Here is a 25310-nt window from a genome sequence, read left to right as displayed (position 1 = left end):
CACATGAAATTTTCAGCAAATTCACATGCATTTTTCAAATGCTGATTTTTTTTTCTGGATTGCAAAAGTAGAAATGGTTTATCTGGTAGAAAGTAAAGTTTCTGAACTAGGTAGAGGGCACACAATGACCTAAACTTCAAATGGAGAAAGTGGACCTAAAATAGTTGTAACCTCTTGGATCAAACCCAATGATTTCTCTTCTCCAAAACAGAGCGGGCATAAAAGGTAAAATTAAAGGACTCTGTGGTGAAAAGAGGGGGAGAACAACAAGACATTTCTGAGGCTACATTCATCTTTGTAAAGAGATATAACTAGAATTCTGTTCTACTTTACTTTACCAGTTTCTAGCCTAAATCATAACATGGAATTGTCCAAAACATTTTAAAAGCATTATAATTTTGTTTGGAGAAAATGACTTACAAAATTCCAGTAGGATTATTTTTAATCTCACCGATCGCTGTCTTACCTATGTAACAATAATATTATTTTAGGCAGTAACCCTCACCTGACCTAACTTTCCTAGGACCTGCATGATTCTGCATCCTGAAAGCATGCTTGTGTTTTCCAAGGCATATTTCTTAAACAATTTTAAACAAGTATTTAAAGAGTATTTTTGGATATGTTCTCAGGTGTACATGCAGGAAAATTTTATTGGAAAAATATGGAACTTCTGGATCATAGACTATATACTCTTCAGCTTTACTAGATGTTACCAAATTTTTCTCTAAAGTGATTAAAACAATTTACAGTTTCAAGAGCCATAAATGAGAATTCATACTTTCCCACATCTTCAAACATACTTGGCATAATCAATATTTTTGATTTTTGCTAATCAGATATGTGTGAAATGGTATCTCACTCTTATTTTAAGTTGCATTCTCCTGATTTCTAGGGAGAGTATAGAAGATTGTATATTTATTTATAATCATTTGCTGCCCTAACTATGAGAGGGCTGCACCTCCCCATCCTATCCACCCACTGACATTAGGCTTGATCCTGTGTCTTGCAAATATAATGGGGACAGAAACAATATGTGTCGTTTCTAAGCAGAAGCTTCAAGAGCCATCACATCATTCTACCATTTCTCTTTTTCCTCTGCCTCAGAACAACAAATGCCAGAAAAGAGCTGTGTTCCTTCAACCTGTATTACAGAATGAAGAAGAACCATCGGGCTAACACCCACAGTCAACATATAGTGTAAACAAGAGGTAATACTTTGTTATTTTAAGCCACCACTGAGATTTTGGGTCATTTGTTATCACAGCATAACTGACTTAAGGTAAAAGACGTATTACATAAATCGGCTATAAAAATATGGTGTTGCTATAACAAACAAACAAAACCCTAAAATGTGCAGTACTGTCTCCTAGACCAGACCAGGGAAGAGTTCCTGAGCTAAAGAAGGTAACCCATATTATACAGTGGTGAAACATTTGGTCAGCTGATAACATACCAGCTTGCAGTTTTAGATGAAAAGATTGGGAAGTTGAACGTTACTAGTATGTCTTAAGTGCTATTGGCTGTATTTGACAAAGTTACAAAAAAAAAATTAGCTTTCACACACACACACACACACACACACAAAATGGCTATCTTACAAAGAGCAATGGAAGTGAATAGAGAGATTTTCAAGATTCATGTCTTACACAGTTGAAGGAATCAACTGTTCCTCATCTCCACCCACTGAGAAATGTTTTGAGTGGCAAAGGCTGAATAAACTAACCCAAGGGCTAGGCTACCATACACTTCTATTAAAACCTTTGAATTGATTAATTTGGCACTCAGTAAATCCTTTCAGTTGGACAAAATGGCTCACGGAGAAGATACTAAAGGCCTGGCCCTCCTAAGAAACCTGATCCGGTCTAGGTACTGGCAGTTGAGAAACAGCCATTACCTCAACAAGATTTGTGAGTTAGACACATGGAACAGTGTCCAACAGATAAAAAGACAAAGAAGTTGTTGAGAGTCGTGAGCTGTACTGCCATGAGAGCTACTAGTCTGGATTAGAAGAGTTAAAAACTTAAAAAGAACCATTGGGCCCAAATTCTATAAACAGGAAGCAGGTTGAGAGGTCTCCTTAGGTCCTGAGGAAACCATATTGTCAAACATCTACTTGCAGATATGGCCAAGGAACATCTTGGGAAAGGAAGGACCTCCCAAAGGTTAAAACCATGGGCCATGGAAACAGTAGACTGGGGAGTTATTTCCAGGGTGTAGAACCTAAGAGACAAGACCAATCCCCTATTTTTGAAAAACATACCACATTTTACTAATTGCCATTGCTTTAAAACAAACCTTGATAACCACTCCTTTTTCTTAGAAGGACACTCAATCTCAACATGTTAAAAAAACAAAAGCTATTATGGGTGGCTTGTAAAGTAAAATATCATGGCAAAGGCATACCTCTACTACTCCAAAACAATGATACAGAAATTATTTCACATATACATTTTTGTCTGTAAAACTATATCTCTATATGACATATTTTTTTTTAAAGAATTTATTTTTTTCCTTTTTCTCCTCAAAGCCCCCCAGTACATAGTTGTATATTCTTAGTTGTGGGTCCTTCTAGTTGTGGCATGTAGGACGCCACCTCAACGTGGCTTGATGAGTGGTGCCATGTCCGCGCCCAGGATTCGAACCCATGAAACACTGGGCCACCTGCAGTGGAGTGCGGGAACTTAACCACTCGGCCACGGGGCTGGCCCCTATATGACATATTTTTTTAATGATGATTTTAAAATCTTCAAACAGTGGGGCCATTATATTATTTTGAGAAAAACAGCTGATTCAATTTAAACTATAACATAGAGAATGAGCAAATCCACTGAACTGCTGCTGAAGGTACGTCAGCTGTTGTAGAATCACCTTAGACATCGATTGGTTAATTTAATGAAAAAAGGTTTGGAGTCTGAACAAATTTACAACGTTGACGTGACAGGATCTTACCTGAAGTTATGGTCAGGAAAACACACACGTCCAGGAGTGTGCACACACACACAATCAACACTGCCAATAATCACTAGCATCTTTAATATTATAAAGTAAGGCCGTCACTTTTAATTGAATTAAAGAAGATAAAAGATGTTACAAGGTAAAATCCTACCTAAAATTACCTACCTGTTTTTACATAAATTCATAAAGAATATGAATAATTTTTATGAGATACTCCTCTCCTTTAGCCTCAAAATATGCAGCTGAAAGGCTCTGAATTAGATTTATGACAATACTCCATTTTAACTCATAAAATATAGCCAGAACATAAAATACAGCTGGACAATAGTATAATTCAGTGTAATCTCATTTTTTTCTAATCTGTGACAATGTAATAATTATAAATAAAGTCATACTAATTGCTGATGCTAAGACTTTTACTCCAGTTCTAGGTATTCAGAAATGCTCTATATCATTAACTCATCACTCATAGCATTCAAAGGAAAATGGTAAATAAAAATACCTATATTTAAACATAAGTGAAATATTAAAATAAATTTTATGGTTGTAATAACAAAGGAGATTCATGTTCACTGCAGATAAGCAAAATATTGTTCTCAATCAAACTAATAAAACATTTTCTACTAATATTATGATATATATCCTTGATATGTTTTGTTTGTATACATAGAAAATGAATTTTATTTGTGAACATGTACCTGTGTGTGTGTGTATATACACTCTATTACAAACCATTATTTTCATCTAATAAAATATGAACATCTTTCTGTATTCGTGTTTTTCTTTTTTTTGAGGAAGATTAGCCTGAGCTAACATCTGCTGCCAATCTTCCTCTTTTTGCTGAGGAAGACTGGCCCTGAGCTAACATCTGTGCTCATCTTCCTCCACTTTATATGTGGGATATCTACCACAGCATGGCTTGCCAAAGGGTGCCATGTCCTCACCCAGGATCTTATTACACATTAAGTGGTTTCTATTTTCTTATAGTTTTCACACACAAAATATAACGTTTTTGAAAAACAGCTAATTCTCATTCAGGATTATTCTTAGGATAAATTCCTAATGGGACTGTTGAGTAATAATAAACAATTACATATATTGTTTTTCAATACATTGCTCAGTTGCTAGCAGAAAGGTGTTACTGATTCTAATAGTTTTATATAAAAGGAATGATTTTCCTCTCAATTACTATCACTGAGTATTAACATCTTCATTTTACTTAATAATTTTTAATTTAAAATTGTCTATCATTGATTTAAATTGTATTTATTTGATTTCTTCTGATAACCAACATTCTTCCAAGGTTATGGAACTCTATTTAGTTCTAGGTAAGCCTGAGTCAGAGAGTGTCATATTTGTAAAATTACCCTGACTCTGTTTGGTTACACCTTCTCATCTGAAAAGCAGATATGTATGTGACAGCCCTGTATGGATTTCAACTGCAAAGTGTTACTAAATGAAATTAAGCTAAACAAGCAAATGAGTTTCATGAACACTACCACTTTTGGTTGAGCTTTAAAATAAGCACTTTCAAATAATGTTGAAAACAATGTAATCTTAAGTGAAGGAAAACAAAAGATTGAACATCCATGCATTCTTCCTCCATAAGAAACAAAGGGGAAAATTGTCCATGTTTAGACATTTTTATTATTTTATTATAAATTTTTGTCTTTAATTTCCCTAGTTATAGGGCCTCAGGCAGCCACCTTCTTTTCAGGAAAAAATGGTTATGGCCTTATGTTTATCATTCACATAATTCAAGCTATGAGGGAAGTCATAGGTTTTGGAAATATCAGTGAAAAAAATGTCAACTCTCTTAAAGGCACTTTCCTGTGGAATAGACTTTCTGGACCACTTTCTTCTGCACAAAACCATCAGGGCTGGTTGAAACTAGGCTGATTTCTCGATGTTTCCAACAAGATGAAGCAGCAGTTACAAGAGCGTGTAAAGATGGCGGCACAGGGGGACTCTGAACTCACCCCCTCCCATGGAAACGACGAATTTACATCTACTCTTGTAACAATTACCCCTGAGAGAGAACTGAAAACTGGATAAAAAGAGCCACCACAGCCGGGGACAGTGCTGACTGAGGTGGAAGAGGCAGAAATTGCCTTCCGGAGATAAAAAAGCCACCTTCAAGCCACAAATCCTTCACAGCTGGCTGGGAGCAATCCATGGAGGAGTGAGGGACCTGAGGGGGGGAGCATGACCACCGTAAGCAGCTTTTGGACTCAATACAACCAAGATGAGTGTCATAAATCTGGCTTTGCTGGCTATCAACTACAAGGGGGAACATCCCCAGGAAAGCTATTGGAAGTAAGGGGGAAAAAGCCTGTTCTTAAGGGCCCATGCACAAATTCACCCCTTTTGGGAAGCAACCTAAACTCACCAGAAAGAAAGGTGCACAGTCCTTTGGTGAGAAGAGACTTGATAGCCTCTGGGAGCATCTTGGTGAGAGATGAGACCTCTCCAGGGACTGAGACATAGATGGCAGCCATTATTGTGATCTAATAGAGGCATGCTGACACAGACACTGGTAGATGTCATTGGATTTCTTCCCCTGGCCTGTTAGCCAGGGGTCTGTCTCACCCACTAGAGTGCCAGTTTAATCCATCTCAGCCAGGGGATGCAGCTCGCCTTAGGGACTGGCCCCAGCCAACGGCAAGGCCTCAGGCAACTTGGGGGCCTGCAAAGGTGGGATGCCTCGTACCTGTGTAATGTGGCTAGTGGGTCCACTGTGTGGGACAGAGCATGTATGAGGGGTGGGCGTGCATTGGCAGGATGTGTGGGGGACCTTTGCAGTGGGGTAACTGAATCTGTTTCAGCGGGTTGGGGTGCATGCATGTGGCAGGACTGTGTTGACAGGTTGTTTGGCTCTGCAGGCACTAGGGCCTGTCAGTGGTAGCAGACTTGTGTTTCCAAAACAGTCACATAGGGGATTGGTTCCCCTTTGCAAAGCCTGAAACAATTGGGTGCACCAATGCCTGGGGTCAGCCCCATCAGCTGCTGTCCTGAGAGAGCAGACAACAGCCTTGCAGGCTGGAGGCCAACAGCAACTGTAAGCCCCTGAGCCTAGAAATGAGTCACGCTGGGGGCCTGCTCACTTAAGAGAAAAACTACAACAGGAATGTGTTATTAGACCTTGCAGCCAACTGTAGTGGGGCTTCCTAAATCTGATAAAGTAACTGAAGGGTACATAGCAGCCACATGCAGCTGAGCATTATAACCTTCTGGCCAGGGGAGAACCCAGCCTTGCTAGGCACCTGCAGCAAGAGCAACCCTGCCACAACACAAAGACACATGGAGACCAAACAGGGGACGCTCTTGGAACATTCTGAACTAGTGACAAGAAAGAAGCACCCTTCTGGGCATCATGAGGCATATCTTGCATAAGGCCCCTTCTCCAAAATTGGGAGATGTGGCTGACACACCTAATACACAGATATAATCACAGAGAAAGAGGCCAAATGAGGATACAAAGGAATACATTCCAAGTAAGGGAAGAGGACAAAACCCCAGAAAAAGGACAGAGATAAACAATCTACCTGACAAAGAGTTCAAACAAAGAGTCATAAGGATGCTCACTTATCTTGGGAGAAGTGTGGATGAACTCAGTGAAAACTTCAACAAAGAATTGGAAAATATGAAAAAGAACCAATGAGAAATGAAGAATACAATACTGGAAATGAAAAATTTACTAGAAGGACTCAATAGCAGAGTAGATGATACAGAAGAACAGATCAATGAACTGGATGAAAGATTAGAGGAAATCACCCAAGCTGAACAGATAAAAGAAAAAATAATTAAAACGAACGAGAATAGTCTAAGGGACACCCAGGACAACATCTAGCACACTAACATTCGTATTATAGGTGTCCCAGAAGGAGAATAGAGAGACAAAAGGGCAGAGAATCTATCTGAAGAAATAATAACTGAAACCTTTCCTAACCTAAGGAAGGAAACAAACATCCAGGTACAGGAAGCACAGAGAGCACCAAACAAGATAAACTCAAAGAGGCCCACACCAGACACATTACAACTAAAATGTCAAGAATTAAAGAGAGAATCTAAAAGTGACAAGAGAAAGGCAACAAGTTACACACAAAGGAAACACCATAATGCTATCAGCTGACTTCTCAGCAGAAACCTTACAGGCTAGAAGGGAGTGGCATGATATATGTAAAGTGCTGAAAGGAAGAAACCTACAGCCAAGAATACTCTACTTGGCAAGTTTATCATTCAGAATGGAAGGAGAGATAAAGAGTTTCCCAGACAAGCAAAAATTAAAGGAGTTTATCACCAAGAAACCAGCTTTACAAGAAATGCTAAGGGGACTTATTTAAGTGGAAAAGAGAAGAACATAAATAGGAATAAGAAAATGATCAAAAAAAAAAAAACAATAAAGATGTAGTTAGCTTGACTTCATTAATTCTCCATAATGGTAAAATGCTGCTTATGTCCCAGTAGAGAAACCATGATATGCTAACAATAGAAAATGTATTGCTTCTGAATAGCTAATTGGTAAAAAACAATTCATAAAAAGTGTCAATCTGAAATTTACAGTTCTGTGTATTTCTTAAAATTATTTTCAATATTGCTCCCCTTTACATAAGAAAGTCAATAATGTGGAATTATAATGATACATCAGGAAAAAAATATTCTGAGAGAAATTCACTGGGAACAGTTCTCTCAAGAAAATTTTAAATTGTTGTCTTAAGAGAATATATTAGAAAGATATCTTAATGTTATTTTAGCTGTAGGCAATATAAGCCAAACTAGCAAAATGGAAGAAATAAACATGGGGTGCAGTTTATCTAAAAACTCCTGTACACCCGATGCAGTCTCCAGAAGGGAAGGGGCCTGGCACCTCCTGGGACCCTGATGGCAGAGGCTTGTCGGCTTTTCTCTGGAGTTTGGTCACCAGCTTGGCTCACTTTCCAAACGCTGGGCTGTCACATTTTTCCACTCCAAGGGTCAATTTACAGAGGGGGGGGGTTCTAATTTCTCCAGCTGTGCCTGCTGCTGGATGAATCACCATGTTCAGAGGTCAGAATCCAAAGCACAGCCACAGCCTCTGGGACAGTCACTGTGCACTGGAGCCATCCATCAGGAAAGAGAGCTTCAGGAGCTCAAATAGATGTCCGTGCCATACTCTAGCTTCCCCACTTGTTTATCTAGAAAGAGTCATCAATCACTGTGTGTCTGCTACAGATACTTCAAAATCAGTTTACCAGATATTCTAAGGATTATGAATAGGCTAATGATTTTAGATAACTTCAAATTTATTAAATAGAATTTAAAACAGCAATTATTGTGCATGGTACTTGCATGATTTATTTTCATACTGGAGAGTGTCCATGCACAAAGAAAAGTAAAAGGCTTGGAAAATACACATATTACATGCTTGCATTTGAATGCATCGTATGTGACTTTGGCAGGATAGTTAATACTTAGAAATCTACACATTTAATGAACTTATATTTTCACCTCCTCTTTGAACTACAGACTATATTTACTTGAATAAGAAGTAGACCGATCATTTCATAATGATAAATATAAGAGGAAACTTGCTGGGAATACTTGTAGAATTGAGATACTAGCCAATGTTCTGTTTCCTGATACAACAGTAATTCAATTTAGTTTTCCAAAAATCTTACCACTCTGATATCCTGGAATACTTGGGGACTAGAATCCAAATGTATGGTTATAAGTATAATCCTTTAATCACTACAATGCAGTGGACTCTTTATTTACTGTCCACAAAGGACTTACTAGATATGTGTTTCATAATATTTTTCCACATTTGTCTGAACCATGAGAAATTTTTTGAACGAACAGAAATTTCTACTAATACTTTAGCTCACTGTTATGGAATGAATTGAGTTTCCCCAAAATTCATATGCTGAAGGCCTAACCCACTGCACCTCAGAATGTAACTATATTTGGAGACAGGCCCTTTAAAGAGATGATTAAGTTAAAATGAGGCTCTTAGGGTGGCCTAATCCAATCTGACTGACGTCTTTATACTTGATAAAGCAAAAGCATAAAGATACCTGCACCCTTATGTTCATTGCAGCATTACACACAATAGCCAAGACTTGGAAGCAACCTAGGTGCCCATCAAGGGACGAATGGATAAAGAAGACGTGGTATATATACACAATGGAATACTACTCAGCCATAAGAAATGATGAAATCCGGCCATTTGTGACAACATGGATGGACCTTGAGGGTGTTATGCTGAGTGAAATAAGTCAGAGGGACAAAGTCAAATACTGTAGGATCTCACTCATAAGTAGAAGATAAAAACAACGACAAACAAACACATAGCAACAGAGAATGGATTGGTGGTTACCATGGGATGGGGGAGGTAAAAAGGGGTGATTAGGCTCACATGTGAGGGGATGAACTATAATTAGTTTTTGGGTGGCGAACATGATGTAATCTACACAGAATTTGGAATATATTACGATGTACATCCGAAAGCTATATAATGTTATAATCCAATGTTACTGCAATTAAAAAATAAGTAAATAAAGAAAGAAAGAAAGAAGAGATTAGGACACAGATAGACAGAGGTGGCACACAGAAGAAAGGTCATGTGAAGACGCGGGGAGGAGGTGGTTCCCACAAACCACGGAGAGAAGCCTCGGAAGAAATGAACCCTGCTGACACCTTGATCTTGGACTACTAGCCTCCAGAACCTGATCAAATCAACCTCTCTTATTTAAACCACTCAGTCTGTGGTACTTTGCTATGGCAGCCCTACCAAATGACTATGCTCATGTTTGTTTAAATATGTTGAATATTTTAAAATATTTAATATAAATCGTATTTCCAGAATCTGCTAGCATGCCACTTTTGACATTTAGGTTTTAATATATTTCATAAGTATTTTATGGCATTTTACATTTATATTTATTATCACTAGTAAATTTTTTAACTTCCCAAAATTTAAGTCTAGGTCTACTCAAAATCTCTAAGACATTTGAAAACATCTCGCTATGTTTATATAGTATATGGCATGAGAAGTAATAGAAAATGACAAAATCTAGCAAGTTAGACTAAAATATCAAATCATGTTTTATGGAACTCAGTAAGTTTATGAAATAGTTTTATTGTTGCTGACCATGAATCACTTTTCAGATCATCAGTTACCGAAGGTCAAGGCCATGAATAGCATGCTATTTGCTCAATAAAAATGTACATAGATTATTCTTGATTCCCCGAAACTCCAACAGTTTGCTGGTGTTAAGGAACTGGCCATGTGGGTAACAGGGCAGTGGACTGACAATGCCACTATCGGAGAAAGCCAGTTGGTCTACTGAGAAATAGTACAACGGTAAGTACATCTCTAAGTTTCAGAGCAATTCCTTTAAGACAGGACACTTTTGGAAAGCTACGATTAAAGCAGATGTACATAAACCTACAGTGACAAATATTCATGGGTCAGACGCAATACTTAAAAATGATGTATTCATTCAGTCCAATAATAAAAAAAAAACACTATTTGGCATTGTGTCTAACCATACGACTGATTTTTATTTGCTTAAAATTGTGTCTCAGAAATTCATGTTTCCTTGATGTATAAATATTAGTCAGGGATTTTTAAATGAATAAGAATTGCAATGCAATTAGATAGTTCTGCTTTAGCTATCTATTCTGGAAATAGTTGCAAGGATGAGAGTGTCAGGATTATGGACAGGAAAGTAAACAGCATTCCAATGGCTCTTATTGCTCATTTATTCTTTAATTCAACAATTATTAAGAGACTTCTCTGTGCCAAGAACTGTGCAAAGCTCCATAGGAAATAGAAAACAGCTAAGACAGTTGCACTCCTGCATATTTCACATTTCTTGAACCTTATATCCCATTTAGCTTGCTACACACTTCTTTAAATCAACCATTGTCTCACAGCCAACTTTCAAAAGGGCAGTCTATCCATGCATGTTCATGCCAGCACCCACCACCTCCTTGGCCCACTACAACCTGGACTCCACTCCTACCATTTCACGAAAACCACACTCCTAAAGGTTGCCAGTAAACGAGTTATCAAGTGCCTTTCTCAGTTTTCCAACTTAATATTGCACTGGGTGACACTGAATGTGCTTCCTTCTTGATATTTCTGCTCTGGCTTGTATGATAGTATGGACTTTTTGTTCTCTTGTAAACACTCCTTAATTTTAATCTATAGGCCTTAAAGTTTCTTTTGGTTACTATATTCTTTCTCCTCCAGGGTTGCTTCTTGGTGATTTCCATGGTTTTGACCTTTCACAGGTTACACAGACTTATTACAAATCATCTTCTGGCCATCTTTCTTGATGGGTATTTAAATTCATTATGTCCTGAACTGAATGGATCATTTTCCCTCTCTGCACTAACTACATCCCATCTAGCTAAATCTGCTCCTTCTCCAGTTTGCTGTAATTATGGTAATAGAGCTGCCATTCTCAGAGTCACTAACACTTGGATCTTGGAGTTAGCTATGGGTCCAAGTTCACCCAGACACGATATCAAACCAGTTCCAAGACCCTCTGGCTCTGCCTCTGTAATACCTGCTGCATGTGCGTCTCCCTCTCCACTTTTACTGTTTCCTTCTTCATTTCCTCTTCCTTCTTGGGAACACAGCTGACTGGATTCCTCGCCATCTTGTTCTCCCCAAGATTCTTCCCACTGATATCACACTTCTACACTTTAATCTTGCTACTTATTTCTTCCATGATTGAAAAAAATCCAACCTTTATCTACTTCTCTCACCTTTCATTCCTTAGATGGTAGATAATCTCTTTCTACGCCTTTGGAAGAAATGTTTGTACTTAGTTTTTTGACATTCACTCATTCCTCCACCCCACAAACAGTGATTTAACATTTTTTGTCTCCACACCATGTGAAATCAATGTCTCTGTCTCTCATAAACCTGCAGCTGGTACTAACATCTTGTGTTCTAGTACTCATTTCTCTAGAGAAGACAGAATTCTTTCCTGGTTAGTTTCTACACCTAATAGTGAGTTTATAACTTAATCTGCATTATAATCAAGAAAAAAGGAAAGGATATTAGGCCCTCCAATCAGCAATATGTAGAGGGCCTAGGTATGATTCCTAGGAACTTATTTTTCTCACCTGCTCTCAGACCTGGTCCCATTTCTCCTACTCTTTCCAGCGCAAGCCTTTATGTTACAACTTTATCCATGATTACAGCTTCATTTAGAGCTCATTCATGCAGATTTATACCTAAGGTGTTAAGAGAAGGTTCATAAGAGTGGCCTGTCAGTGTACATAATGTGGATTTCTTGATTCCATTGTGCATATAAATGAACTTGCATTAATGGTAATGATTTTCACTTGCTCATTGCCTTCACCTATAAAATTGCTCCCCTCCTCAACCCCATCCCATACAAAGCTCTCACCTATTCTTGAAGTTGTTGAGAGAATTCAGTAAGTGCACACAAACAATATCTTCATTTTTATTCTACTTTGGCTCTTTTATAGCCTCCTTGTTCAAGTTCACATTCTGCATTGCACATGAAATCTACTGTAGGTAAATAAGGGGTAAAATCTCTATAAACTATTTTTAGTAGGGGAAAGTCAATTCATTTATTCTAATTGAAGGTCTAGGGTGAGGTTAAATGAGAGAAAAAGGGAAGATGAGAATTAATATACAAATGGCTTCACTGTATGAAGCACTAGTGTCTGAATGTGTATCTGTGCACTTACATTAATTTGACAGTGATTCCACCTGCAAATGAAACAAGATGTGTCAGAGAATAAGTCTGTCAAAGAGAGGCCATAACAAGCATCTAAAGAGGTGTACAGTGGACTCATACTGCACATACAAGATACTAGTGATATTTAAACTAGATGGGGAGAGGAAGAGGGTAGGGGATAGAGGGTTGGGGAAGAGAAGAATGCAGATTATTCAAACACTGAGGGTAATTCTACCAGCCGTTGCACTGAATGAATGTATATTCTAGATAGAACATGAAATAAGAGAAGAGAACCTGCTAGTGAATCCGTGTGTCTTATTAGCTAAGCTACCACGTGTCTCCTGTACTTCTAGCCTCAGACACGGAATTCCACACTGAATATGAATTGAGCGCTTGAAGATGTGCATGTTTCACTTCACGTTGGTCACTAAACACCAGCAAACAACTTCATCTGGAGCTCAAATGAAGAAACAACACTGTGTTTCAGTGCAAGAGGAAAACCTAGCTGTGTTGGACATTTTTAGAGAGTATAAAGAATTTGGCACTCAAATGTTGCTATCTATAACAAGCTGACACCAATGTAAGAAGCCACTTCATGTATACTTTACATGGAGTGCTTTAGAATAAAGAACAGCACAGTCAGAATCTTTGGTGAGAATGAAAAGGTAGATGTCAGAATTTACAAACAATATTTTGAGTCACAGTAAAGAGAATACAATTATTTTATAATGTTATATCAACTCATATTTCCAATTCTACCAGCAACACTGTAAACAGAACTATTTTAAGAGTATATGTCACCACATAAAATAGATGGAATAGTCTTTATTTACTTTAAAAGTGAAATCTAAAGTGGATTCTCATGACAAAAATCTATCTAAGATGGAATTCTATTATAACCTCCAACTATTATTTAAATATTCCTATTTTTGAAATAAAGGAGAGAAAGTCTAAAATCTTACTTTGTGTAGTAAAGAAATAAGTAATTAAAGCTTAATAGAATTAAAATTGATGCTATGGAACTAATAATGAAAGTTGTGAGTTGTCTCTTTCCTTTTTAAAGAGCTTCTGGCCTCAATATATGGTAGATTTCAAAACATTATCCATTAGAATTCATTATTAATAAATAATACTGCTGATTTTAAAGAGATTATATATTAATATGACAGATAAATTAGGCTGTTCGTGAAAAGCATCTCAATGAACACTATTTGTTCTTTAAAGTCTGATAACATAAAAAAGAAAAAAGTAATAATTTATGATGCCTTATACTTTAAAGCACAGAGAGGTATAGCTGGCTAGTTTCACCATTAATATTCAGGGTTTTGAACTTCAAATTTAATGACATGTATAAGTCAATTCTCTAGTTAATTTGGATACAGATTATTTTTAAATAAAATTTAAAAAATCTGAATATCCATACCTCAACAGATAGTTGAGTTTTTAAGAAATTAAACTAAAATGAAGGTACAGGGAGACTCCAAACATAAAAATTCAGAGTCTAAGTGAAATAAAAAACATAAAGGCCTCATAATTCATTCATAGGAGTGGTGCTTCTGGTAGATTATATTATTGTTCTCCAAAATTCCCTGCCCTGTCTTATGAGAGGACTATGCATCCATGCCTTGGTGAACTGTGGTTATTTGAATCACTCTGTCCAATAAAATATAAACTGAAGTTCCTCTACTATTCTGAGTGGAAGCTTAAGGTGCCTAGGTGCGCTTCACTATGCTTTCTTTCCCCCTTTTCATCATGATGAGAAATTCATAATAAAAGATATATCTCCAGCCTAGGACATGGCATGAAGGTGACACGCAGCAAAGGATCAGCAGTGATCATGTAACATGAGCAGGAAAAAAAAAAACACTTCGTTATGATAATCCATTCTGATTTAGGGGCCATTTGTTACTGCAAAATTACAATAACCCATTCTAACGTATATGGGGCCCATAGAGTTACGCAGTCTGCAGCCTGAATAACTGTATATGGCAGCCCTGGCACTGCAATCTAATTCAACATTCTTCCAAAGATTCTTTAAAAACAATGATTCTAAAATATCTGCCAAATCTGAAAAAATATGGATTATTTTTAATCATGAGAGAACACTTTTAATTTCTATTCTAATTTGATTTTCCAACCTAATATGATAAACAATCTACTCAGGATACATAAAATCATAGGTAGAGTTTTTTCCACCTACAGAAACCAATATCCACAAGCTTGTTGCTTTGTTAAAAGGACGAAAGTACATGCCTTCCACTTTTCTACCCTAATGACAAACGGTGAAAACACAGATGTTTTGTTAATTTATTATCAGGCATCTTTTTTAAACTATAACCATATCTTCTCAAGTAAAACTAATTGTTTAGAATGTGTTAAGTATTCAGGACTAAGAGCCACATGTACTGTCCTTCATAGTAGCACTTACATATTTGCACATAACAACAGATAGTATCACCAAATGCTTGTTCCATTAAATTTAAAACTTCCTTTAGGAGAGTAACTGCTTTCTACAATAAAACAATCACCCAAATTCAATATTAAAGAAACACAGAGGTCCCTTAGAAGGCAAGCCTGATCTAAACGGAAGAAATAATTTCTCATATTTTCACAGGTGTGCAGAAATCTAGTCATATACTTGTTTTTTACATCGAAACTAAAGATGTATTTGTCAGCCTTCATAGCTAACTTGCTTTGCATAGACACACTGCACTTTGTTTTGAATACTTAAAAATACACTTTCAAAGAAATCATTAATCACCAAAAGATAATACCATTTCAACTTCCAATATGAAGCTTTATACCTACTACTTTCTAGATAATTTGTTACACACAATGGTTGTCATTGATGCTAGTGAAGCTTCACTCCCTCCTACAGAAAATTTAACTGGCAGAGTCATAACGATCCCCGGCAATAACAATCACTTCTAGTCTTTCTCACTTCAGTCCACACACTCTGACTTTTCTCTGCTCATTACCAACCTCAGACATTTTCTATTCCTCCTTAGAGCCAGACAATGTAAATTTATTTGCTCTGATTTCCATTGCCCCATGATCACTTTGCAACCTGCAATTCACCAAATGCCTATATGAACGAACTAAATTTAAGAAATGCTTATTATATATCTTGTAAGTTTAAAGCAATATGTATACCCTGCAGAAGATTCACTATTGGGGACAATTTATAAAAAAATCATGTAATCTGATGTTGGAAATATAGCACAGTATCAACCCCTGAAGCGGACTTTAGGCAAACTCTTGTGAGATTTCAGAGAACAGGAAGGTTATGTTTCCTTGGGGAGTCAGGAAACAGTTAAGGAGATCTTGGTGTACCGATGGTGTCTCCAAGGAAGCGATTATAGCTCAGGAATAAGGAAGTAACAGCCAGTGATACCATCACAAACAAAGAGATGCAAATGCAAAAAGTCAGACATCGTTTATTTAGCAATAGAATGGCCAGTTTTGCTGTAGTTCTGGAGTTGGAGGAGAGCAGTAACAAGTGTGTTTGAGAAGGTAGGCTGAGGCCATAGTGTGGAGGATCTTACATGTTAAGCTGTGGATTTCACATTCAACTTAGCTGGCAGTAGTGAGAAATAAAGATTATTGTAACAGTTCTGCTCTTGTAACATTAAATTGGCCTCAAAGTGAATTGAAGGCAGAAGTGATTGAAGAAAGGGAGATTCATTAAATAAAAGTTCCAGAAAGAGTTAGTAGGGTCCTTTCCTTGAATAGAATGGTGGTAGTAGGAACGAGGATATGTAATGGCATCATGAAGGCAGAGCCAATGGGGTCTGACAACTAATTAGGTGTGAGAGGAAAGAAAGTAAGCGTAGAGTTAATTACGTAATCATGAAGAAAAGACTCCCAAATAGCATTTGACTGCTGGGAACCATATATGCCACATGAATCCAATATGTCCTTAACACTAAGTACTCAGTATTTCCAATTCTAAATTTTAAGTAATATTTAAACCAAGCCTGTATTTGTTTTGTAATTTTAAAGGAAACAGTAACACTAAAAAGTAACAGAGGAGAAAAAAATAAGGAACACAAGAAAAGTAGTTCAAACTTACAGAAATCCAACAGTCTGCATAAAACACATAAAAAAGAAAATCATCCAAAATAAAGGTCAACAATGATAATATTTATATAGGTTTTTTTAAGACAGTGTGCAAATCAGTGTGCAAAATGGCCTTAGTCACTGCTGTGAGAACATTTGGTTTATACAGGCAGGCTAGTAATTTAATTAAAAGAATATCGGGTAGCTCACAGAACCTTCGGGAGAGTGTGAGAACTGGATCAGAGGCTACATTCAAAACCAGGGCACAGAACCTCTTCCAAGCTTCCAGCTAGATCTGGATACCAGCTGCCACAGTGTGAACCACCAGCACCACCAACATGGGTCACCGCACACTGCCACTAGAACTGCTGCTCTGCTGTCTCTGGAAATCAGATCGATCTGCCACAGTTTCCATGACTTCTCAGCAGATAGAGTACTGATACTTCCCACTAGTAAGACTCATTTGCAGACCCTGCATCATGCCATGCCCTAGCTGAAAGGGAGCCTTGGGAAGCAGCAACCTGGCACTTTCAACTTCTGTATGGAAGCAAGTTCTAACACCTAAGAAGAGACCTCTGTGCTGGTAGGCCCAAAAGGATGCTAGACAAAATACTGTTAATAGACACATTTCAATGTCTAAAAAGAAGTGTATGAAATTATATTAGTCTCGTTGATGTTCTAAGTGGCAAAAATTCAGATCAAATGGCAAACATTTTAACTTGTGTAAATCTATTTGTTTATTAATATAAAAGTGACTATATGGGGATTTCAGTGATGTTTGGTCAAAAGAGATATTTCACTTGATTTGTTGTTTATCAGTGTCAGGTTAGAGCTGCCATGAAAATAAGGCATATCTAGGGAAATAAATTTTAACATAAACATGTTTAATTCATAAATAGGATAGCTATCTATTATTGTGTTATATTCAAAGTTTGGATTAAACTGAATGATATACTGTTTATAGAGAAAAAAATAAAATGAAAAGGTTGGATTAATATACATAGTAATATACATAAAATGTATAGCTCCAGGAAGGAGACGTGCAAGAGGTACTAGTTATCTGAGCCACTAAATAACGCCTGAATTTATGTCTGAATGGCCATCTGTGGGTACATATAGGTACAGAAAATGATCTAACTAGATTTAAAGATGCTAATGACTCTACTTCCAGCAGTAGAGAGAGCACTGATTACCTACGGCATGATCTGGCAATGAAAATATGCAAAATATCTCAACTGGATACTCTTAATCCACCACTTCTAAGAAGCAAAGATCCAAGAGACTGTGTATATGATACTTCAATATTGAGATTGCTGAAAATCAAATGCAGAATCTCCTCTTGTGACTGGCTGAATTACAATGCAAGTGGAACTCCTCATCTTGATGGGTATCTACTCTTAAAATGAGGGCACTAACTGGGAAGAAATGGAATACTATAAGTTTGAGTGGGATGTGTAGGAAGACCCTGATGAAGCTGAGGACATCAGCCCTCTAAATGCTGATGAATCTTCTTTGCCAGTAGAAGAGTTCTCCCCACCCACACTGGGAGTAGGCTCTGCACCCCTAACTGAGGGGTCTGACCCCACCCTGCCTGAGGAAAGAATAACAGCCTCCCCTGAGGCAGCTGCTGTGCAAGACAATGCTGAGCTTCCTCAGGACTCACCCTCACCACCCCTATTTGCTTCTAGACCTATAACTCTACTCAAGTCTCAGCAGGACACTAAAGGTGAGGTAGAAGATGTGACCTATGAGGACATGTACTATACTCCTGAAGAACTACTTAAGTGTTCTAATTTATACAGACAGGTATCCGGGGAACATGAGTAAGAAGGAGTATTAAGAATGTGGGATAGGAAGTGGTTCAAGATGGTGGTGTGAGAAAATACTAAACTCACCTCCTTTCATGGACACAATAAATATACAGCTACGTGTGGAACAAATCCCTCTGAAAAGAGCCTGAGAACTAGCTGAATGTCTCCTCCACAATAAAAGATAAAAGGGCCACATCAAAACTAATAGGAGAGGCAGAGACATGCTCTTGCCAAAACCCCACCTGTGGCACAACAATCCACAATCAGGAAGGATATCAAGAAAAAAAAGAAGGACTAGATAAATAAACAGAGCTTCTCCCTGAGGAGCAAGAGATTTGTACCCCATGCTAGGCAGCCCAACTCTTGGGCCATGAACCAAAGAGATGAGCCCCCAAAGCATCTATCTTTGAAAACCAACAGGGCTTACATTTAGGAGAAACACCCGGCAGTAGGGAACAAACGTTCTGCTCTTAAAGGGCTCATATGCAGACCCAATCACCCTGGAACCCAGTGCAAGGAGCATCAGTTAGAAAGAGCCTAGACCGTATGTGAAGGAGGTTCATTTGCTAATCTTAAAGTACCTGCCAGATGGGCAGAAGTCTGCTAGGACTCTCTCTGAGGAAGGAATGCTGGCAGACTCCATTTTCATAGGCTCCTTCTACCTTGCTGATGCTGGTACCAGTGGGTGCCAATTTTGTACTCTGACTCAAACCTGCTAACAGGAGTGGATGAACAGCTCTCTGCCCTGCTCATGGACAGCACTACTTGATGCAGTGGGGAATCAGCCTTGCCCACCAGCCCCATGCTCCATGTGGCCCTGATGCAGAGCAGCCCTATCTGCTGGCCCTGTGCTGCTCATGCAGATACCACCCACTTATGCAGCAGGCAAGCAGCCCTGCCCCCACATGCCACTCCTGCGACCCCATGAGAGCCAACAAGTACATGCAGCCCACACAAGGGACACCCTTTGACTGCCAGCACTGCTGGTCAGGGAGAATTGTGCTTCTGGGCCCCAAGTAACATCCATACAAGGCTGCTCCTTCAAGACTGTGAGAGGGAGTTGATTTCCCTAATACCTAAAACAAATATGGAGACTCAGGCAAAATGAGGAGACAGAGGAGTATGTTCCAAATGAAAGAACAAGACAAAATATCAGAAAAAGACATTAATCAAATGGAGATAAATAATCTACCTGACAAAAAGCTCTAAGTAATAGTTATAGAGATACTTATGGAACTTGGGTTAAGAATGGATGAGCACAGTGAGATCTTCAACAAAGAGGCAGAAAATGTAAGAAAGCTCCAAACAGAATTGCAGAGTTGAAAAATACAATAACTGAACTGAAAAGTACACTAGAGGGGTTCACCAGAAGACTGCATGAAGGATGAGACAGAACGAGTGAGTTGGAAGACAAAGCGACAGAACTCACCCAGACAGAGCAGCAAAAAGAAAAAAAGAATAAAAAAAAATAAAGATAACTTAAGGGACCTTTGGGACAATATCAAGTGGAATAACATTTGCATTATAAGCGTCCCAGAAGGAGGAGAGGGAGAGAAAGGGCCAGAAGACTTATTTGAAGAGTTAACAGCTTAAAACTTCCCTAATTGGGGGAAGAAAATATACATACAGGTCCAGAAAGCCCAGAGAATTCCAAATAAGATGAACACAAGAGATTCACACCAAGACCCATTACAATTAAAATGGTAAAGTTAAAGACAAAGAATCTTAAAAGCAGCAAGAGAAAAACAACTTACCACATACAAGGAAAACCCCATAAGGCTTTTGGCAGATATCTCATTAGAAACTTTGCAAGCCAGAAGAGAGTGGCCTGACATATTCAGAGTGTTAAAAGGAAAAAACTTCCAACCAAGAATTCTCCACCGGTAGGGTTATCATTTAGAATTGAAGGACAGATTAAGAGTATTCCAGACAAGCAAAAGCTGAAGGAGTTCATCACCATTATACCAGCCTTACAAGAACTGTTAAGCGGCTTTCTTTAAGCTGAAAAGAGAGGGCACTAATTAGTCAAAAGAAAACATATGAAAATATAAATCTCACTGGAAAAGGTAAATATATAGTCAAGGTAGTAGATCACATATAAAGCAAGTATGAAGGTTAAAAAACAAAAATAGTAAAATTAATTAAAACTACAATAATTAGCTATGGGATGCACAAAATAAAAAGATGTATAATGTGACATTAAAAATATAGGGGACAGCCCAGTAGCACAGCAGTTAAGTTCACATGTTCTGCCTCAGCAGCCTGGGGTTCACAGGTTTGGATCCCAGGTACAGACCTAGGCACTACTTGTCAAGCCATGCTGTGGCAGGCATCCTACATATAAAGTAGAGGAAGATGGGCACAGATGTTAGCTCAGGGACAGTCTTCCTCAGCAAAAAGAGGAGGACTGGTGGCAGATGTTAGCTCAGGGTTAATCTTCCTCAAAAAATATATATATATAAAATGTGAAGAGGAAGAAAAATGTCAAGTTTTGAAATGTGTTCAAATTTAAGTTGCCACTCACTTAAAACAGACTGATATATATACATAGGAAGTTATATATGAACTTCATGGTAACCACAAAGCAAAAACTTACAGCAAATACACAAACAAAATGGAAAAAGGAATCTAAACACAACACTAAAGAAACCCATCAAACCACAAGGGAATAGATAAAGAGAAGAAGAAAGGAACAGAGAAGAACTAAAAAAACAGCCAGAAAACAATTAACAAAATGGCAATAAGTAATACCTATCAATAACTACTTTAAATGTAAATGGACTAAATTTGCGAATCAAAAGACATAGAGCCGCTAAATGAATGAAAAAACAAGATCCATCTAAACGCTGTGTACAAGAGACTCACTTCAGTGTGGACACACAGACTGAAAGTGAAGGGATGGAGAAAGATATTCTATGCAAACAGAAACAAAGGAAGCTGGTGTAGCTATACTTAGAAAAATAGACTTTAAACAAAGTCTGTAATAAAAGACTGTAATAAAAGACAAAGAAGAGCATTACATAATGATAAGGGGATCAATCCAGCAAGAAGACATAACATTTATAAATATATATGCACCCAACACAGGAGTACTAAGGTACATAAAGTAAATATTAATGGGCCTAAAGGGAGAAACTGACAGCAATCCAATAATAGTAGGGGACTTTAACACCCCACTTACATCAATGGATAGATCATCCATACATAAAATTAATAAGGAAAAAAAATCAGGCTTAAAGAATATATTAGATCAGATGAATTTAATAAACATATACTGGACATTCCATCCCAAAGCAACAGAATACACATTCTTCTCAAGTGCATATGGAACATTCTCCAGGACAGATCACGTTAGGCCACAAAATAATCTCAATAAATTCAAGAAGATTGAAATCATATCAAGTGTCTTCTCCAACCACAATGGTATGAAACTAGAAATCAATAACAAGAAAAATACTGGAAAAAACACAAAAACGTGGAGATTAAACAGCATGTTAGTGAACAAGCAATGGATCACTGAAGAAATAAAGAAGAATTTTAAAAATACCTAGAGACAAATGAAAACAGAAATATGACATACCAAAATCTTTAGGATGCAGCAAAAGTGATTCTAAGATGGAGTTCATAGCAATACAGGCCATCTCAAAAAACAAGAAAAATCTCAAATAAACAATCTAACTTTAACCTTAAAGGAGCTAGAAAAAAAGAACAAATGAAGCCCAAAGTCAGTAAAGGAAAGAAATAATAAACAGAGACTAAAAAGACAGTCAAAGAGATCAATGAAACTAAAAGCTCGTTCTTTGAAAAGATAAACAAAGTTGACAAACATTAGGTAGATTACCCAAGAAAAAAAAGAGAGGGATAAAATACACAAAATTAAAACTGAAAGAGAAGTTACAACTGATACCACAAATACAGAAGATCACAAGAGATTACTATGAACAATTATATGCCGACAAATAGGAAAACCTAAAAGAAACAGATAAATTCCTGGAAACATACAATCTTCTAGGACTGAATTACAAAGAAACAGAAAATCTGAATAGACTGATTACTAGTCTATAAGTCTAGTAATGAGATTGAATCAATAATTAAAACCCACCCAAAAAACCGAAGTACAGGACCAGACAGCTTAACTAGTGATTTCTACCAAAAATTCAAAGATTTAATCCCTATCCTCAAACTCTTCAAAAAACATTGAAGGAATGCTTCCAAACTCATTTTCCAAGCCCAGCATTACCCTAGTACCAAAACCTGACAAGAACATCACAGGAAAAGAAAATTACAGGCCAATATTGTTGATAAACACAGATGTAAAAATTCTCAACAAAATATTAGCAAACCAAACTCAACAATACATTACAAGGAACATACACCATGATAAAGTGGGATTTATTCCAGGGATGCAAGGATGGTTCGACACCCACAAATCAATCAATGTGATATACCACATTAACAAAATGAAGAATAAAAATCACCATAATTTTGGGCTGGCCTGGTGGCACAGTGGTTAAGTTTCCACACTCTGCTTCAGCAGCCCGGTGTTTGGCGGTTTGGATCCAGGATGCAGATCTGCACACTGCTCATCAAGCCATGCTTTGGAGGTGTCACACATACGAAGTAGAAGAAGACTGCCACGGATGTTGACTCAGTGACAGTCCTCCTCAAGCGAAAAAGAGGAAGATTGGCAACAGATATCAGCTTAGGGCCAATCTTTCTCACACATACAAAAACAATGACAACAACAACAAAAATATGATAACCTTAATCGATGCAGGAAAAGCATTTGAAAAAAGTCAACATCCACTTATGACAAAAACTCTCAACAAAGTAGGTACAGAGGGAACTCACTTAAACATAATAAAGGACATATATGACGAACCCATAGCTAACATCATATTCATGGTAAAAAGCTGAAAACTTTTCCTTTAAGATCAGGAACAAGACAAGGACACCCTCTCTTGCCACTTGTTTTCAATGCAGTATTAGAAGTCCTAGCTACAGTAATCAGGCAAGAAAAAGAAATAACAGGTATCCAAACTGGAAAGGAGGAAGTAAAACTGTCACTATTTGCAGATGACATGATGCTATATATAGAACACCCAAACCACCAAAAAAACTGTTAGAATAAATGAATTCAGTGAATTAGCAGGATACAAAATCAATATACAGAAATCTGTGGTGTTTCTACAGACAGATAATGAACCACCAGAAAGAGAAATTAAGAAAAGAATTACATTTACAATCGCATCAAAAAAATGAATAAAACACCTAAGAATAAATTTAACCAAGGAGGTGAAAGACCAGTACACTAAAACTATAAGACACCAATGAAAGAAACTGAACACATGAATAAATGAAAAGATATGCTCATGCTCATGGACTGGAAGAATTAATATTATTAAAATGTCCATACTACCCAGAGGGATCTACAGATTCAATGCAATCCCTATCAAAATTCCAATGGCATTTTTCACAGAACTAGAACAAATAATTCTAAAATTTATAAATTTTATAAAAAAGATCGCAAAAAGCCAAAGCAATCTTGAGAAAGAAGAACCAAGCTGAAAGTATCATGCTCCCTGATTTGAAACTATACTACAAAGCTATAGGAACCAAAACTGTATTGTAGTGGCATAAAAACAGACACATAGATCAAAGGTACAGAATTGAAAGCCCAGAATTAAACCCACACACAAGACCTGAAATCATAAAATGCCTAGGAGAAAACATAGGCGGTAAGATCCTTGACATTGGTCCTAGCAATATCTTTGTGGATCTGACTCCAAAGACAAGGGAGACAAAAGCAAAATTAAACAAATGGTACTACATCAAGCTACAAAGCTTCTACATAGCTAAGGAAACCATCAGCAAAACAAAAAGGCAACCTACTCAATGGGAGAAGATATTCGCAGATCATATATCCAACAAGGGGTTAATATCTAAAATATATAAAGAACTTATACAACTTAACAACAACAAAAAGAAATAACCCAATTAAATAATGGGCAGAGGACCTGAATAAACATTTTTCCAAAGAAGACTACAGATGGTCAACACACACATGAAAAGATGTTCAACATCACTAATTATTAGGGAAATGCACCTCAAAACCACAATGAGATATCACCTCACACCTCTTAGAATGGCTATTACTAAAAAGACAAAAAATAAGTGTTGGGGAGGATATGGATAAAAGGAAACCTTCGTACACTGTTGGTGGGAATGTAAATTGGTGCAGCCACTATAGACAACAATATTTTTTTAAAATTAAGAATAGAAGTATCATACAATCCAGCTATTCCAGTTCTGAGTCATTTTCCAAAGAATACAAAAACACTAATTCGAAAAGATATATGCGCCCTTATGTTCATTGCAGGATTATTTACAACTTTACAACAGCGAAGATATGGAAACAACCTAAGTGTCCACTGGTGGTTGAATAGATAAAGAAGATGTGGTGTATATATATAGAATGGAATACTATTCAGCCATAAAAATGAATGAAATCTTGATATTTCGGACACACAGATGGACCTTGAGGGTATCATGCTAAGTGAAATAAGTCAGACAGAGAAGGATAAATACCATATGATTTCACTCCTATGTGGAATCTAAAAAACAAACAAACAAAATAAATGAAGAAACAAAACAAAAACAAAAACAAACTCATAGATACAGAGAACAGATTGGTGGTTACCATAGAAGAAGGTTGGGGGGTGGGCAAAATGGGTGAGGGGAGTCAACTGTATAGGGATGGATGGTAACTAGACTTTTGATG

General features: G+C 37.3%; 1 protein-coding gene across 7 annotated transcripts in view; it reads right to left on the bottom strand.

Annotated features, from left to right (window-relative positions):
• EPHA6 (EPH receptor A6) overlaps positions 1–25310 on the bottom strand; it is a 792264-nt gene that overhangs the window by 475327 nt on the left and 291627 nt on the right. The window lies entirely within an intron of this gene.

Source organism: Equus asinus, chromosome 5 (assembly GCF_041296235.1).
Source record: "Equus asinus isolate D_3611 breed Donkey chromosome 5, EquAss-T2T_v2, whole genome shotgun sequence".
Lineage (NCBI taxonomy): Eukaryota > Metazoa > Chordata > Mammalia > Perissodactyla > Equidae > Equus > Equus asinus.
The sequence above is the reverse complement of the archived record's forward strand: the minus strand, read 5'-3'. Positions and strand labels throughout refer to the sequence as shown.